Source organism: Pinus tabuliformis, chromosome X (assembly GCF_031772625.1).
Source record: "Pinus tabuliformis cultivar Carrire ecotype Pingquan chromosome X, CPIR1, whole genome shotgun sequence".
NCBI lineage: Eukaryota > Viridiplantae > Streptophyta > Pinopsida > Pinales > Pinaceae > Pinus > Pinus tabuliformis.
Genome location: NC_142308.1, coordinates 1,402,248,609 through 1,402,263,068, shown reverse-complemented (window position 1 = coordinate 1,402,263,068; position 14,460 = coordinate 1,402,248,609).

Sequence of the window (14,460 nt, the reverse complement as noted above, 5' to 3'; positions counted from 1 at the left end):
CATGCAACACCTGTACACTCAAACTAGTTTACAATTGATGTAACACTGCCTTTTCATCTCCACTTTAGATGAGGAACTCAAATTCTCTACATGCACTAGCTATTTTAGGTTGATTGATTAGTTAACTAACAACTCTATGAGTTATATTATTGTCCCACTACATAACTGACCTTCAACTGACTCTAACAATAGTTAGAGGTCAGTTAAATTAATACAACTAAAAATAACTAAGCTGGATTACTAAAATTTAGCAATCACACATGCATAACTAAACTCCAAGCCCTCTAACTCAAATTTATTGAGCTAACTAAGTGACAATATCCATGTCACACTAGTTAACTATCTCCAAGTTGTCGTGTTAATGTGGAAATTTGACTTACTCAATTTGAGCAAGGCTAAAGTCAAATTTTTGCTACATGTTTTCAACACTCACTCTTAGCAAGAAATGTATTTTCCACCACCCCTCTCCTGCACCTGTGGAATTCGAATTTACCTCTTGATAATGCCTTTGTCAATATGTTAGCGTCTTGCTGCTCGGTTGGAATGTATTTTATCAACATAATTCTCCTTTGCACACAATCCCACAAATGATGATACTGGATATCAATGTGCTTGGACCTGTTGTTGTAGCTCGTTTTTCACTATGTTTTTAATTGTGAAAAAAAATAGTGTTAAGTTTTTCAAAATAAAGGGTGGATTAACATTGAAATTAAGCATGATGCAACATTATTATGAAGCATTTGGGTGGGTCCCTGTCGGAGTTTTAAAATTCAAAGGACTAAAGGACGGGCTAGTTCATCGGGCAAACTTAATAGTTGTGTCAGGACCTCTCAATGGTGCAAACTTGACACCACAAATGGCTCGAGGGTTCGCGCCCAGGTGCCTTCGTAAAGTAATTAGCAGCAGTTGGGTTTACCAACAACCAACGGCTCAAATTGATTATGGGATCACTACCACCGAGTCTTCCCCATCATGGTAGGTGCCCCTGTAACCCTACGGAAAGTGAGCATGAATCTGCACGATAGTTCACCACGTCATCACCATGTCATTGCTACGTCACCCTATCACATCATCATGTCATTTCTGCTACATCATCCATCACGTACATGTCACTTTAGCATTTAATCTCATTTTTCCTCCTATTTTTTCATTTTCTCCATAAACTCTATTTCTGTTTCATTTTTCACATTGTCATTTTCAATTCCCAGTGTCTGTAGCACATTGCAGTTGTTGTCCCACTTGAATTCAAATTATTTAATGATAGCCATTGTTATCCATCTATTTATACATCATATCCAAACTGTTAAAATATTCAAAATTTCTAAGAAAACAGTTCTGATGGGTTTTGTTATCACTAAAAAAATAATATTTTAAATCTTGAACATCAATTTTTTAAATTTCTCAAAGGATTGGTGTCAGTTTTGGGTCTAGTCTTTTCATCTTGTTTTAGAGTCTTGTTAGTATGTCAAATGGGGTCAATTCTCTGTTTTAGTCTATCATTGGTCTCATATCTCACATGAATATCATATGTCGAAACTCATTTCAAAGTTCGTATGTGCTACGAAACTGTCTAGGTGATTTCGTAGCGCAGAAACCTCGTCTAGGTGATTTCGTAGCGCAAAACACTGATTTTGCACTGGCTGCGCTACGAAATCGGGGATTTGTTCAGATCCATAGCCAATCTCACCCAGCTGTCATACCCATCAAAATCCGTTATGTTTACATCAACAGTTGTCAGCTTATACACCTCGCCTATCTCTTGGTCTTAATTTATGATTTCTGGACTGAATTGAGTTGGTTTACATCTCATTCAATACCCGATGCTTTTCTTCTGCTAGCTGATCACAGATTTCATTTGGGAAGAAGTGTATGTTTATTCTGGGCGGTTTTATCTTATTGCACTACAGTCTTCTAGATGATCAATATTTTTTCAGTCAGCTGCATGATACCTGAAACTGGCTACAATATTTTCATTATCGATAGATTGGTATCGAAACCATATTATTGAAAATGATAATGGACACCAGAAGGTTATGGTTGGTTATTCTGATTCAGGAAAAGATGCAGGGCCTTTCACTGCTGCATGGGAATTATATAAAGCACAGGGAGATGTTGTAGCTGCTTGTAAAGAATTTGGCATTAGAGTTACCCTATTCCATGGCCGTGGAGGAAGTATGGGGCCTGGTGGTGGACTTACATATCTTGCCATTCAATCTCAACCGCCTGGTTCTGTCATGGGAACTCTACGATCGACAAAGCAGGGAGAAATGGTACTTGCAAAGTCAGATTTATCCATTGCAGCACTCCTAGCAGAAGGGAAAGTACCTAGTAGAATTGGGAAGAACACAAAAATAAGGAATTGTATCATTGACAAAAATGCAAGGATTGGAAAGAATGTTACGATTTCAAACACTGATGTGGCAATGCCTGAGAAGCCTTCTGCAGACCCTAAAACAATACTTGTTATCATACTAGGCGGTGGAGCAGGAACACATTTTTTTCCTCTTACAGGAAGAAGAACCAAACCGACAGTACCAATTGGAGGCGCATACAGACTCATTAATGTACCAATAAGCAATTGCATTAATAGTGGGATCAATAAGATATTCATCTTAACACAGTTTAATTCTCAGTCTCTAAATTGTCACAGTTCCAAGGCATATGGTTTTGGAAATGGTGTGAACTTCTGTGACTAGGCATTTAAGAAGGTTACAAGAGGCAGAGCCAGAGGTAAGTGAGATAGATTGAGGACCTACAAATTCAATTGAGCAAACCAGGAGGACAATCTCAGCATAAAAGAACCGGGCAGTAAGTGATTGGAGCCTTAACCCAATTTTTGTTAGAACATTACCTTTTTGAAGCTGTTTATGGATGAATTATGTCAAAGATATGTGGCCTATTGGCATAAGGTGAAGCCGTTCAAAAAATCCCAAGAAAGACAATTTAAAAAAAAAAACAAACTGTGTTTTTGACTCACACAGCAGTTTCGTAGCACGCTACAAAACTGCTGAAGGTGACAGTTTTGTTTTTTGAGGATCTACCTTGAAAGAAAAAGAAGATTATTTTGAAAGGGATGTTGCTGCAGAGGTGTAATAAGATCACTTGAGAAGTTTTGAGCCCTAATAAAAAGAAAATTCAAGAAATGAAGACATATACACATGCTAAACCTTGCGCTACGAAATCACTGAAGCAACCTTTTTCAGGAGAAAAACTGCTTTAGGTAGTCAACGTCCAGGAGGTCTCTAGAGAAGGTGAAAGCATATTTTTGGAAAGTAAAAGAGGTTTTTATTCCTAACATACTGAAATATAAAAACCTCTTTCATTTTCTTCAAATTAATTATGAGCTGGGAGAAATGGGTGACTAAACTTGCGCTACAAAACTGTTGTAGGTGCAAGTTTTTCACAGGCATATTTCTCTGTTTTACACCTGTTTTTCAAAGACACATTCTGGGAGGTAGGGAAGGTGTTTCAAAAAACCAAGAGAGATTTTTTTTCAGCATGGATTGATTCACAAAAGCCTCCTTCAGTTTTTCCAAATACGTTTTTTGTGAGAAGTTATGAGCTCTGTCCCAAGACCCATTTTTCAGCCAGAACAGAGCAAGGGACAGTTTCCTAGTTTCTAGGAACAACAAAAGGATGAGTCATCAAGGGCCAGCTGGAAGGTTATGGGCTTCATCAAATTCGACTTCATGGAGCTTTATGTGTCAAAAGGAGTGTTTAATTCCTAGATAAGGTTGTTTTGATCATAATGAGGAGTTACACTCCTAATTGTTTTAGGTCTCTAGGACTCCTAGTTAGCTGTCCTTTGTATTAAATAGTTAGTTTAAGTGTCAATAGGTGTCAAATAAGGAGAAATTTGAACTCCCCTCATGATTGAGGAGGAATCTCAGTTAGGTAGAAGAGCTCTATATATAGAAGAAAGAGCAATGTAATAGGGGTTGGAAATTTATGTAAAAAGCTCTGTTATTAAGCTTATGTAAAGACTTTGTTTCTTTTGGTAATACAGTACTGGCTTCTGCTGCTCAAGAATCATAGAGAGTTCAATGTATGAGTTCCTTTTGTTGTCTTTTCATGTTGTCTACAATATTATGAGTATTTGATTACTTAGAAATCACTTGCAGTGTTCTAATTTCCTTCATATACTCGTAAACTTTCCTTTTTGTGTTTAGTGTACTCTATCTATATTGAAATCTGAATGCCTTGATTTTATTGCAAAGCCAATTCTACTGTTAATGCTAAATGACATATGACTCCATAAACCCAATGGATGCTTGCTAATTTTGATTCCACCAGCTTTATTCCTATTTGTTTCACAAAGAGTTAGCCATCTTAATCATAATAAAAAACCTTTAATCCTTTGAGAGAGCCCTCTCAGGCGAAGGAGGCTAAGCCTTAGCCAAAAGATTGGTTTGAAAAAGTTACTTGAAGTCTTCCTGGTTTGCAGCCTTCCAGGGCCTGATTTTGAGATAACAGGTTCTTCCACCCACATCCTCTCATAGACTCTAAGAGGGATGTTTTTGATCCTATTTGTTCACTCAATTTAATGGAACTTCGTCAACACATTCTAGTCAACCAAAAGGAGTCTCTTGTGTATGATGTAGTTGTAAAGTCTAGTCTATTTGCTACTATAATTCCCCAAACTTATGTCTTCCCTGAGTTCATTTACTGGTTGGTCTCTGCCCTTTACCCTCAAAAGTGTTTTGTAATGAATGCTTTAGGTGAAAATATCTTTCAGATATCTAGTCTTTTAATCCAACAAGCATTAGTTTTTCCACCTTCAAACCTTTACACCCCATTTTCAAAGGAAACCTTGTTGACAATATTTCAAAATTTGTCTGGGAAGGATTATGCCCAAATGACCTTCTTTTTAATGCCTATAGGACAACAATTTCCTTTGGAGCCCACTCAATTTTCTCTTGAAACTTTTGTTGAAGATGTGAGACCAATTTTGCAGATAATTGCTAAGGTTTTGGGAAGGGAAGATACAACTGTCATTGACTGAGTTATTTTGGGGATGTTCAATTTAATTCTACAACCTAAAATTGTGCTTGATATACCAACTTATTGGGATAAACTAGTCAATTCTCAGTTGTTAGACCTAGCTCTTACTGGATGTTTTAGATTCCCATCATTAGTAACTTATCTTTTCCTTTATACTCATGTGGAGAGTTTCATGCATTTGGGTCTAAATATAATGGATGTACATAAAAAGAGGAAATCAATAGTGAATTGGATAGATACCTTGAGAAGTCATTCCAATTATGAAGGATTTACATATTTCACTACTTCTTTTATGTCAATTTCCTATTCCATCATAAATAGCTCTCCTCCACCTTGTATTTTTCCAAAAGCCCAATCTCTTCTACAGCTTAGTAAATATGTCAAAGTGGGTGATTGGTTCCAATTTGAAGATTATGCTGAAATTAGACTATATGGAGAAGAGGTTGCCCCTTATAGACTTTTTACTAGCAAAGAAGGGGAATTTGTTCAAATTGCCAAAAGTTGTTGGGCATTTCATTGTGAACAATAGACATGCCACGGAAGAAGTGGAGAAAATTCTTGAAGGTATGCACAGTTGCAACAAGGTGAGAAATGGTCTTATGATCCTCACCATATCATTTCTAAAATAAGAGTGGAGAATTCATATGCTCCCTGTATACATAAATCTTGATCGAATGTGGAAAAATTGGTAAATGGTGGTAAGACATGAGCACAAGAAAGGATGGAGATTGAAACTCCATATCCTATAGAGAAGGGTTGAAGAGAGGAAGTGAGGAAATAATTGATTTGGAGGGTGAGACAACTCAAAGCTCTAAAAATCCAAAGTTTTCTGGAAAGGAAAAGGAGCCTTATCTTACTAGAAGCTCCTCAGCTGCAACAGGTTTTCATTTGCAATTGGGAGAAGTAACTTGTACACCTTCCTCCCCTATGCCTAAAGAAACTTCTCAAAGTTATGTTCCTGTTCTAAAACAATTATACAATCAAATCGAAGAAATAAATAAGAGGATAAAGGAAAGTGTTGAATCTCAGCTTGAAACACAATCTATTTCTGAATATCATACTAGATTGTTGTCTGCCATGGATCTTGAAATAAATCAATTGAAACTATCTTTTTCTCATCCTTTTGCTCTAATTGTTTCATCATCAACAAGTTTTAAGATTGTCAACCTGACTATGGGTGCAAGAGAAATTCCATTGCCTGACAAAATCAATTTTCATAGGCAAACTGGAGAATTAATTTATAGAGATTTAAGAAAAACATACCTGACTGCTAGTAAGGCATAAGCCTTACTAGGAAAAGTTGTAAATCAGTTGAAATTGGAGAAGGAAAATTCCAGAGAACTATTCACTCAGAATGAAGAATTGAAGAAGTTGATTGTAAAAATTGGTGTCAATCTGGAAGACAAAACTATTGTATAGAAACTCTTGCAAGGGGCAGTGAATGAAATTCAAGTGTTGAGGACAAATTTGAAATTACCTTTTGTGTAGCATGTCATGGCCCCAGAGGTAGCTCAAGAAGAGAAAGAAAAAGAGATTTTGACAAATGAACTTTTGCAGAGGAACAATGAAATAACTGCCCTCAAGGAGATGAATTCTAGCCGACAATAGAAGCTAGATACACGTGTGTTCTATCGTGGTACAACCGGATTCTGATGATCCAACAGATAAATTGACCAGGGTAATGAATGAATTGAATATATCAGAGGATGAAATGAAGAAAATGCAAAGAAACCTAGATGATACAAAGAAAATTATGAAAATAACAGAAAAGGAGTTGCCCATTTCCAAAGACATTGTCTCAAAATATCAGAATGATTACCATACTTCTTCTCATGAGATTAAAGACTTGAAGGAAATAGTAAAGGGGGATATGTCCCTCATTCAAGCTAGGGAAATTATCTGGAATTATATTATTCATACAATGAATAACGTTTGGGAGTTTATGTCAATTGTAGCAAAGGATAAAGATATTGTCAGGAGATTTAGAGGGCATCATTGTTGCCAGTAAATAGAATATCCAACAACATGCACAATTTTCCAAGAAGATAATTGATTTTCTTAATTCCAAGTCATCATAGGAATTAAGAGAAATGAAAATTGAGGACAGAACATAGTTGGTGCTTGAGATTAATAAAATGGTGTTGAATAATTTATATAGAAAGAAAGCTAAGACAAAGCTGGGAGAAATTAAAGAATTTGTTTAAAATTAAACACCAAGTTTGATAAAAGAACCAAGGAAGGATTGCCTTCATGCTGGTATCAATAGGGAAATCTGCTTCCCTAGGAAACTTATGAAACTTTGCTGGTAGAAGGTAAAATAAATATTTGCACCTCTCATGAAAAAACAATAGTTTTGAAAGGAGAAATGATTGTTAATTATCTTCACAAGGATTTTCAGTTGTTATGGTTGATTAGGACTCTTTTTACTAAGAAGCCAACTTACAGTCGAATTACTAATTTCAGAATGGATCACACAAGGTTTGTAAAGAGTAAGAACTTAGATGTGACGGTATGGAAGAAATAAAAAGAGTGGATGTTTGCTACATCAACAACAACAAAATTTGGACCCTCTACAAATGATCCTGCACAAGAATCACAAATCACTCAATGAAGAAAAGCCACCTATTATTTTATGAGAATTTTCCATAAATGTATTTGTAATAGTGATATAATTTTGTTTTTAGTTTATCATAGATAAAGTCCTTTGAAGGACCAAATAGACTAAAGCAGTTCAAGTAGTTAGTAGTTTTTATAGTTGACAATTCCATAACTATCATCATTGTAATGATCATACAAAAAGAAATTTTGGAGAACCAGGAAGGGTTCTGAGTTTTTTACTTCAGAGGAAAATAATTTTTCAATGTAATGTTTTTCATCTTCTTGGAGGTTTAATAAATTTTCAAAGTGATTCCGAACAGATATTTGAATGTGACATGTGTTCTTATATCTTTGTGTAATCATTTGATTATTTTCTTCTATGGGAGAGAGTAATGAAGCGGCTAGTTTTTAGTGATACAGTGTCATTGATTTCATAGTATCCATAAGTTGAAGTTAAACAACATTAATATGTGCTCCTCCTTTTTGTATTTTGATTCCTTCTGCTAAAGTTTGAAGCAAAAGATTATGATATAAGTAGTCGGTTGTTCAAAATGTTCAAATATCTTTTTCACCTCTTTACTACAACTTAAATCACATTCATTGTCAGAGAGGCCACTTTGAAAGGTGTTTTCATTCCAAGAAGATTTCATAATTATTACCTGTAAAAAAAGAATATTTCTGAAGTTTCACAATGGGACAACAAATCAAGTTTTTTATCATTTTGAATAAATATCTTAGGCATTGTCCTCTACTTAGCCAGGGGTTGTCTCCTAAGGTACACCACCTGTCATGAAATACCAAATTCTCAGAGATCTTAATGAAACTCTGATTATGGCATTATATCATTGTTGGATCCATCTCCAGACTAAAAAGTCCAACAAGTATTTTCCTCATCTAGATTGCTTCACATGTTGCTTGACTTGTAACCATGTATTCAACCTTTGCTAAGTTGAGCACCACAAACCTCTGCTTCCTGTTGTACTAGGAAATGGTTGTGGACCCAACACTAAAGATAGAACTTGATGTACTTTTCTTGTTGGATAGACTTCCTGCCCAGTTTGCATTAGTGAAGCCTTGTAGCTTCACTCCCACTGTTTGTCTGTACCATAATCCATACTGGGTAGTGCCTCTGAGGTACCATAACTGATCCGGATTTAAACAGGAACACAACAAATTACAGATATAACCATAAATACAGAGATGCAACAAAAATAATACTTCATTTCATTAATGTAAAATACTGAAATATGCCTAGTAATAAAAATGGAAATAAACTAGCTTGGGCGATGGTAGCTTATCCCTGAGAAGAGATGTGACAGCTACATGCCTCTGAATTGCCTTACAATGAGGCTCAAGGGCCTCTTTATTATTGAACAATAAGAGAAAACCCTAAACAACCAAAACCATAACTCGAGGAGATGTAACACCAAGAGTTTATGGGCCCCGTTAGGGTTAGTTGGATAACCAACTTCCCGGGGGGTGTGACTTGGTCATATTATCTCTGTTTGTTGCAAATGATACCCCGTTGGAAAGAAATCTTCCAGGAATACGACAGAAAAGACGATTTTATTAGAAAATAATTGGCAATATATTGCCAAAAAGACGTCGTTTATGGCCTCAAAATGGCTTCGAAAGTTTAGGACCCAAAAAACTGCTAAAAATAGTAAACTGTGCTACAATTAAGGAAACTAAAAAAATGAAAGAAACAATGGTGGGGGTCCAAGTGGAATTGGCAGGTGGCCACCAATATCCACTTGGATCATTCCTCCCCCCTTAGGAAGCAATGGTCCCCATTGGGTTGAGTTCCTCCATGAGATGAGGAAACTTCTGCTAAACTTGGTCCCTGGTGAGCCACCTGCCCTGGTGAAGGAGTTGGCTTGCTTTGACAACTCAATATAGTTGGATATTTTGTTGGTGAGTGTGCTTGATCTTCGTGTCCATGATCTGATTAGTTGCATCTTGTTCCATGCAATCTGGATTTAACTCTGTTGGTGTGAGTTGTTCTGCAATGTCGAATGTGTCTAGTAATGGTGGAAAGTATGGCCAAAGGCGGTCCACATTGAACAGTGGGTGCAAGCCAAGGAATGGGGGAATACTGAGCTCAAATGCATTGTCTCCAACAGCCTTGGTAATGGTGTAAGGACCATATCGGAGTGCTCTAAGTTTTCGATAGGCTCCGGTAATGCGTTCCTTTTACAAATGCAACCAGACTTTGTCACCCACTTGAAACTTGTGTGGAAACTGATGTTGATCATGTCGCTGCTTGTACTTGGCATTTGATTTCTCTAGAATGTCATGGAACTACTGGTAGATATGTTGGATGTGCTCAATGAAGTTGTTTACCTTATCTGTTTCAAACTGGACATGAGTCGAATCTGCCTAAGTAGCTGCAAATGGCAAGGCCACATCAATGGGACATAGCGGCTAGAATCCCAAGCCCACCTGAAAAGGGTTGTGGCCAGTCGAGTTGTGGAGATCCTGGTTATAGTTGTGCTGAAAATAGGGGAGGCTCTCATCCCATGTGTGTGGATGCTTTGAGTTGTAGATATGCAGAATGTGTACGATTATCTTGTTGACAACCTCTATTTGGCCATCAGTTTGGGGATGGAAGGCTATGGACTTAGTGAGTTTGGTGTCTAGCATCGACCAGAGACTAGACCAAAATGTACTAAGGAACCTGTTGTCCCGATCTGAGATAATAGACTATGGGATCCCAAAGTGTACCCACACTCGTTCAAAGAAGATTTTAGCAGTGGCTTCTGATATGATATTCTTCTTGTAGGCTGCCATAATGGCTATCTTTGAGAACCTATCAACGACCACAAAAACACAGTCATTTCCATGCTTGGTAGAAGGAAGGTCTTACATGTAATCCATGGAGATGGATTCCCAAGATCGACTAGGGGTAGGCAATGAAGTATAGAGGCCTTGCTTCTTGATGGTTGGTTTGGAAATGGCGCAGGCAGTGCAGGATTTGATGTACTTCCTGACATCCTGTCAAAGATTCAACCAATAGAAATAATTCTGCAGTACTGCCACCATTTTCTCGACCTCGAAATTCCCAACAACCTGACTATAGTGTCCTTCCCAAATAATCTTGGCACGCTCACTTGAAGGAACACAAATGTGACCTAGGTGGCATAACAGGGCATCCTGGAGGTGAAAATATGGAACATGCTGACCCTCCAAGAGTGTCTGGTATGTGTGGCTAAATTCTGGGTCACTTTTGTAGAGAAGTGGCCAATCAGAAGTCTCGTGCCCACAAGAGTTGAGCACACTGGTTAACGACATGATGGGTTGTCGACCGAGGCAATCTACAACATTATTGGTGCTTCCCTTCTTATAATTGATATTCAAATGGAACTATTGCAGGTATGTGGACGACTTCTGATGGCGATCATTCTGCAACTTCCCTTGTGTCTGTATGAACTACACGGGTCGGTGGTCTGTGTGGATGACTGTTTCCTTCCCAAAAATGTAATGCTTCCATTGTCAGCAGGCCTGCACAATGTAATACATCTCTTTGTCATAGGTGGGATACTTCTGGACTGTGTCTGAAAGTGTCTCACTGTGATATGCCACTAGATTTCGTGTTGATTAAAGACTACCCCAATAACATAGTCAGAGGCATCTGTCTCGATCTCAAATGGTTGTTGCAAGTCTGGTAATGCGAGCATTGGTGCCGAGTAGAGGCGATGTTTCAACTCTGTGAATGCCTTCTATTGAGATTTAGACCAAAAGAATTTTGCTTTCGCTCCTCCCTTGATGACTTGACTCAAGGGCCAAGTGATATGAGAAAATCCCAACACAAACCTGCGGCAGAAATTAGCAAGACCCAGAAAGCTGCGAGCTCTGTCGGAGTGGTTGGAGATGGCCACTCCTGAATGACTTGGATCTTGACTAGATCCACATGCACCCCCGTTTATCAATAATGTATCCCAGATATTGAACTTGGGTCATACCAAAAGTGCATTTCTCCGAATTGGCACATAGATTGTGTTGCCACAGTGTTTGGAGAACCTGTCAGATGTGGTGGAGGTTCTCTTCCCAACTCTGGCTAAAGATCAGGATGTCATCCAAGTATACCACTACAAATAAGTTGGTGAATGGCTGCAAGATGTCATGCATCAACCTCATGAAGGTTGCAGGAGAATTCATCAACCCAAAAGGCATAACCAACCATTCGAAAAGGCCCTCCTTAGCTTTGACGACAAACTTCCACACATTAGAGGGTTTGATTGGTACCTCGTGATATCCTCACTTCAAGTTGATCTTGCTGAAATATTTTTCCCCCTTCAATTGGTCAAGAAGGTCATCAATCCATGGGATCAGGTATCTATTCCGTACAATGATCTTGTTTAGCACCCAATAATCAATACAGAGTCTCCAAGTCCCATCCTTCTTCTGTACCAGCATGATCGGGCTCCCACAAGGCAATGAACTCGGTCGGATGTGACCTTTCTGCAGCAGCTCCTGAATCTGCCTCTTGATTTCGTTGTTCTCCAGAATAGAGTGCCGATAGATTAGTCCATTGGGCAGTGGTGCACCTGGGTCAGATCGATGGAGTGCTTGACCTGGCAGTGTAGAGGAACCCCTGCGGGGAAGGTGAAGATGTCCTCTTACTCCTGCATGACCTTGTCCATTTGTAGTTGTTGTGAAGAGGGGCCTTGTCTGGAGGCCATGGCCACCGTCTTCATCTTTCCCTAAGGGTGTATCATCAAGAAAAAAAATTTCCCAGTTTTGGAAATGAGCTTATTGCATTGTTTTGTAGTAACCAAAGAGATGGCGGTAGGTGATGCTACCTCCGGTATACTATACAACTTATTTCCCAAAGTAATAATAACAACACGAGGCCTTGATTCATACACAACATGTCACTTCCACAAGTATGGTTGGCCTAATAATACATCACAAACATCAAGGGGAGAAACGTCACATAATACCTCATCCGTGAAGGGCTTGATGTTGTATGGAAGGCAACACTGCTGGCTCATGCGAAGATCCCGTCCTTGGTGAAGTCACCCGATGGTGTACGGTTGGCGATGTGTTGTGGTTAGTAATCCAAGTGTACCATGCTCGGGGCACCTATTTGAGACCATATAATGCTCTCTTAAGTCTGAACACATGTGACTCTCGATAATATGTTTGAAATCCTTCTAGCTACTCTATATAAATTTCCTCCTCAGCAAAAAAGTTGAGAAAGGAGGTCTTCAAATCCACATAGTGTATTTTCCAACCCATATGCACAACCAATGCTAGAATGGATCTAATTGAGGAATATATTGTGATTGGTGGAAAGGTTTCCTCATAGTCCACTCCCTCTATCTAAGAAAATACTTCGGCCACAAATCTAACCTTGTACTTCTTGATGCTCTTGTCTGTTGCATGCTTCACTTTGTAGATCTATCTCGAACCAACCAATTATTTCCCTTATGGTCTCAAAAACACCTCCCATACATTTTTCTTCATGATGGATTCATATACTTCCACCATGGCATCAACCCAAACTGGTTGAGAAATTGCTTCCTCAAAAGAAGAAGGCTTTGTCTCAATGAGCTCTATCATGAGAGCCATGTACCCAGTGTACGTATCAGGTGACCTCCTCTACCTGTGTTGTGATGTGGGGGCTCCCACATTCTATCGTGCATCTTGCAATAATCTATCGGCTTCTCTGGTTCTCTTTATTCTATCTCTAGAATATTTTGGTTAAGTGGGTACCTCCACTCTACCTCATGTCTACTCCTCTACATGTGGCTGCTCCACAACCTCCTGAATCTCATCCTGAGGCTTATCCTTTAGAGATAGAAGCTCATGCTCCTACGGGATACTCATCTCTCATTCCAGATAGAATCTCATATCCTTCTCCTCATCGAAATTGACATCTCTCCTCACAATTGTCATCCTTAGTGAAGGAAAATACACTCGGTAATTGTGTGGAGTTTTGATGTATCCCACAAAAACTCCCAACTCTGCTATAGCCTCAAGTTTATTCCTCGAATCCTTGGAGACATGAAAATAAATTGAATCTCCAAAAATGATAAAATGAGACACATCAGGCTTTCTCCCAGAGAAAACTTCCTCGGGTGTGATCATGCCAAGTATTTTATGAGGAGTCGTGTTCTACAAGTAGATTGTTGTGTTGCATGAATTTTCCCATAGATGTAATGGAAACCCCTGATTATGTAAAATGGCCCTTGCTTCTACCACTATGCTCTTGTTTTTCCTCTCAGCTACCCCATTCTATTATGGGTTATGGGGTGATGCCGGTTCTCTTCAAATACCTTCTTTCACACGAGTATCCTTAAAGGCATGTGAAACAAATTAACCTTCATTGTCACTCCTGAGAGCCTTAATCTTCTTCTTAGTCTCCTTCTCAACCAATGCCTTGAATTCAACAAATTTTGAGAAAACTTCATCCTTCTTCTACATGAAGAAGATCTAGCATTTTCTTGAGAAATCATCAATAAAAATAACATAGTAATTATGTCTTGTTGTGGAGGCTATAGAAAAGGGTCCACAAACGTCAAAGTGGACTCGCTCCAAGATTGCATCTAATTTGCTATCTTAGCCATTGAAAGTGGATTTGACATATTTCTCCAATGTGCAGCCCTTACATACATCCTGTTAGTCAAGGGAGACTTTAGGGAGACTGGTGGTAATTTGCTTCATGATTTTTAAGCCACCATGGCGTAGATGACCAAATCTCTTGTGCCAGAGTTCTCCAACATCTTGAATATGCACATTTTATGCCTTGGTCAATTCAACACAATCTCCCACCTCAAGTTTGTATAGATTCTTGACTCGTACTCTAATCTGCTTCATTTTCCTGATAGTTATGTGTCTTAGAAAGTCTTTCCCTTT